Source organism: Pelodiscus sinensis, chromosome 15 (assembly GCF_049634645.1).
Source record: "Pelodiscus sinensis isolate JC-2024 chromosome 15, ASM4963464v1, whole genome shotgun sequence".
NCBI classification, from domain to species: Eukaryota; Metazoa; Chordata; order Testudines; family Trionychidae; genus Pelodiscus; species Pelodiscus sinensis.
In genome coordinates, this window is record NC_134725.1 from 10,633,345 (window position 1) to 10,638,150 (window position 4,806).

At 49.5% G+C, this 4,806-nt stretch overlaps 1 non-coding gene across 1 annotated transcript; it reads right to left on the minus strand.

Moving 5' to 3' along the window:
• Positions 1-3,238: 3,238 nt before the first annotated feature.
• On the minus strand, positions 3,239-3,353 carry LOC112546658 (U5 spliceosomal RNA). Its single transcript, XR_003090369.2, has one exon. It is a non-coding gene; the product is annotated as a U5 spliceosomal RNA (small nuclear RNA).
• Positions 3,354-4,806: the final 1,453 nt, after the last annotated feature.

The window sequence follows — 4,806 nt, forward strand, 5'->3', positions numbered from 1 at the left end:
TCTGCCGTTTCTTTTTGCGAAAGGGATTTTTGAACAAAAAGAAGCAGTGTGGATGGGATTTTTTTGTGAAAAAACTCTGATTTGCACAAGATCCTTATGCCTGTCCCAGAGAGTCATAAGGATCTTGCGCAAAACAGGGTTTTTGCACACACAAGAAACACATCCCCACTGCTGCTTTTTGCGGATCAACCCCTTACACAAAAAGAAATGGCAGAAAATATGCTAATGAAATCATGAATTATGCTTATGAGTCCCTCATTAGCATATTTTCTGCCGGAAGATCTCGCAGTGAAGACGTAGCTCTGCAGGGGGGGACAAAGGGGAAGAAAGTAGGAGGCATGTGTCAAGCTATCCTGCAGTAGCTCAAGACTGTGGACAGACAAGCAAGCCAGAAAACACAGCTCCTGATCCCCACCCTGCCTAATGCAGGCTCTTCCGTCCCCCGCCTCCTCGCAGGCAGGGTGCAGAACCCTGTAATGAATTCGCGAGAACTCCTAGCATAGAACAGCTCCATGATGTGATGCAAAGTTTAATTTGATTTCTCACTTGAGTAGCTGAGATGTTTTCGATACACTCCCTTCAGCTTCTCCCGATAAATTCTCTGCATACAATTAGCACTGCCGGGTGCCCACATTCTCCCTTCCCTCAAACTCCTGCTCCACTCCTTCCCTTTCCTTTTCCTGCCCTGCTCCCTGAATGCTTCCAGCTTCCTGGTACTGAAGTATGTGTCTAAGAGATGTCCCTAGCCCCTCAAACCCACAGGTCTAGCCAAGGCTGCAAACTCTGAGCATGTCACATTCTCCGATACTCTCAAAGGGAAAGGGAGTTTGGACAGGAGCACTGATCTCCTCCTGCCTACAGAAGAGCAGCATTCATAGACTTAAAAGCAGCAGCTCCAGGCAGTTTATAATAGCCCTGCTGCGTGGGTAGCGCTCTCTGGGTTCAGTGTTAGCCAGAGATGTCTGGGGACTTGCAGGTCCCCTGAGATTAGCTCTCTCTGTGGCCAGGATGTGGTATAAATAGAGCGGAGCCCATATGCAGAGTCTAAACATAGGCCTGGCTGGCCTCCACGTTTTAGGGAAGCTGGTGATGAGCAATACATTCCAGCTGGGACAATCTGCTCCTTTGTGCCAAGCCCGTATCCCTTAGAAATCTCTCTCCAATGAACCACCGGTTGCATACCCAGCAAAACAGACAGAGGAGAGACAGTTAAACCTTGAGTTGCCTTTTATTCAATACTCAGTCAAAGAACATTCATCTCCAACCCCCCGTCCAAAGAAAAACAGTGAACCTGTCTAATTTCTTTGAATATTAACATTTGGCAGACATAACTGTCCTGTTAAACATGTATATAGAGGACTCACTCAGTTTAACACAATCACTAGAAACAGCATGGAGGTTGTAATGATGCTCCCTCTGAACACTGGGTTAAATAGAGATGTGATGCCTACATTCCTGCGTGACACCTCTTTGAACAAAAGCTGCCTATTGCAATAACTGTTTTGTGTCTGATACTTCCATGGCAAGGTTTTGTAAACTTGTCAAAACTTCCAGGATACCTTGTAAGAGAATAAGAAAGCTCTCTCTAGATCTTCCTGTGGGAAGCAAGGGTTGTTTTCTGGAGGAGCTGCTCTCTGCAGTCCCTTTCACATACACCCCGGATAGATTTCTAAGCATCCCTCCCCTGGTTCCTCATGGCTGACACGGACTACCTGGGCTGCTCTGGGATTGGTCAGAAGGGCTGATTTAGGGGAAGCAATGCACTTCCTCCTCCTATCAGGACAGGGGCTAGTGTGCATGAGTAGTTTGAGTACATGAGATTGGGGATCTGTCTTCAATTCTGCTACTGACCTGCTGTGCCAAGTCACTTACCCTTGCAATGCCTGTAAGATGACAATCAGAGCCCTTACCCACTCCCCTTTGTAAAATGCCTGGTCCTGTGCTACAAAAACCAGGCTCCCTCTCTCTCTCTCTCTCTCTGTCTCTCTCCATCTCACTGCATTCCATTTTCCAAAACCCTGCCTGACCCTTTGGAGAGAGGACTTCCCGGAGACCAAACAGAGCAGCAGTTGGCTGAGCCAACAGGAGACAACAGCCCTATTCTGTGGCATTGGGGACACAGTGAAGGATGGCAGCATTAATGGAGTCAGACAGCAGATTATTCCAGTCTCTGTAGGTGAGATGTGTTCTTGGGTCAGAAGGAGGATTTTCAATGTGGTATGGTCCCAGCCAGATGCCAGCCAACACAGTAATAAATCCCCCTGCAGTTTCAATAGGATATGGCATTCCACAGCTTTTCCCATGCAGAACTTCTGTGTTCCACCCCAGAGGCGGATGCATTTCAGAGACAGAAGTTTGTATAAGTTTACAACAAGAGTCTAAAACTCAATTTACTTCAAGGCCAGAGCCAGTCTTCAAATCCTTCTAGAGGGCCAGCAGAAACCCTCCTCTGGCAGAACTCTGGGAGCCAGGGGAGAGGGACTCCATGTGCTTCCCCTCCACATGTCTGTTGACCCTGTCTGCTCCCCCCCCCCCATGTGATTTAAGACCCCAGGAGCCTGTGCTGCTACCGCTGGGATAGAGTGGCTTCCGGCGGTGAAGTGAGGTGACCAGAGAGATGGCAGCAGAGTGGATCAGCTGAGTGAAGAGGGTCCTGACACCTGCTGCCCTCCTGTAATCCCTTAGGCTGCATCTCATATGGGAAGGAGCTTGAGGGAAAGGGTGCCATAGGAGGGGAAGGCAGAGCAGGGGTGGAAAGAGGCAAGGCAGGGGCAGAGCAGGGGCTGGGGGAAGGGTACAGACACCCCTTCCCCGCCCCAGCAATGAAGGAAATCATATGTTGGCGGCCATGCGTGGGCTGGATTGTGGCCCTGTTCAGGCCATACATGGCCTGCAGGCTGTGCGTTTGAGACCCCTAGCTGGCAAAGTGATTTAGGAAATGGGTGAAAAGCGTTCACATGGAAGCTGTGTCTGTACTGCTGCAAAGACGATGGCAACGTGACTAGGGATTGGTGGGGTTTCACATGGTCTAGATGTGGATCCACGGCTTCACAGGCTGTTCTGACATCTAAGTTAGAGATGCAGAAGCCAGACCTCAATGCACCCTATCCAACCAGAAATGTGGAACCTTCATCTCCAGTGTAAACACCGACAGCTCTGATGCTAATGGAACTGAGCTCACTTTCATCAGAGCTGAGTTTAGGTTGTTGAATTGCACCTTTTTTGACAACATTGGGTAGCTTCACCGAAGTGAAGCCTCAAAAATTTGGGTAGAAACTCATACATGTTCCGCTCCATGGAAATCTTTAGTAAAAGACAAAAGATTTACACAGTCTGAAGAGAAACCTTCTTTGGCTGAGGGTTGGTTAGCAGCATGACCCCAACTCCAGTTCAGTCTGGCTATGTCTACACTGATATTTTTTTCCGGAAAAAGATACGCAAATTGCGAACCACAATTTGCGACTCTTTTTCCGCTTGTTTTTTTCGGAAAAGGCTTTTCCAACAACTGACCTGTCTACATGGGGCCAAATGTGGGAAAAACCTCCTTTTTCAGAACATCCCTGTATTCCTCATAAAATGAGGAATACAGGGATGCTGAAAGAACGCGCCTGCTTTTTCAGAAACTGTTCCGAAAAAGCAGACGTGTTCCCCACACATGGCAGAGTTTTTCTGGGATCCCTCCCATAACCCAGAAAAACTCTGCAGTCTAGACATCACCTCTGAAAGCAGACCACTGCAACAGGGGAGGCTTCCCAGACCCCACTCTGCAGATGCTGTTGTAGAATGGCTGCTGCCTCTCTCTCCGTTCTCCCAAGAACCAGCGATTTCTAAATCCTCTAACACTCCATTAGCAAACTAAAGGTACATGTCTATGAAGTGAAGTGACAGAGCCAGGAGCAAGCAAACCCTTTTGATGGGGGAATTTCACTAGCCACATCCAAGGAGGCTCTGAGCAAATGGCAGCATTTCTGAAGAGAGCCAAGTCCCCTGGGAGGGTAAGAGTATCAGAGAACAGGTCCGGTCATGCTGCAGCCAACAATGCTCCAGCAAAGCTTGAAACCAGGGAGTTTGCATGAAAGCATCCCAGCAGGTTTGGGGCCTTGGCGTCCATGAGCTAGTAACATGCCTTTAAAAATTAAAAACAGATGCCAAGGGATGGGCAAATTGTGTCCGTTTTTTTTCCTCCCACCCTTTCGCAGGCAGATTGATCTGAGGGAGCGGGATGGGGCTGACAAGTCCTGGTTCATGAGAGGTCCACATGGGGTAGAACCCAGGGTACCAAAAGCTAAGCAAGAGCAGGTGCCAGTCTACGTGTGTGTTGATTCTGGGTTTTGTTTCCTCAGGGGGAGACACAATAGGGAGTATATATTCAGACCGGCCCTGGGGCATGTAAAGTGCCAGGTCACGCAGGACTGCCCCACTCAGCTCAAGACTCTGTATTTGGAAACTAGCCCCACGGTTGCCTTTGCTTGAGGGCAAAACCTGCTCTCCTTGCCCATTGCTTGCTGCCCACTGGCTGGAAATCAGCGACTGATTAGCCCACACACTGTCAAGCTTGTGCGCAGATGCTTTAGGGCGGGGGTTGGCAACCTATGGCACATGTGCCTCCGCACCGGATCTGGCGTGCGGGGAACACTAGCCCCCCCTTTTTCCCCCCAACTCTGTGCATTATCATTTCTCTTCCCCTGGCTACGACAGGCTCACTCTAGCATAGCACAGCAGCAATTGCTTCCTTAACTCCCACCATCCCCCACCCTAAGCACTTTCCTGGCAGGCAGCGGGGGCAGGGTGGCTTCCAGTGGGGGG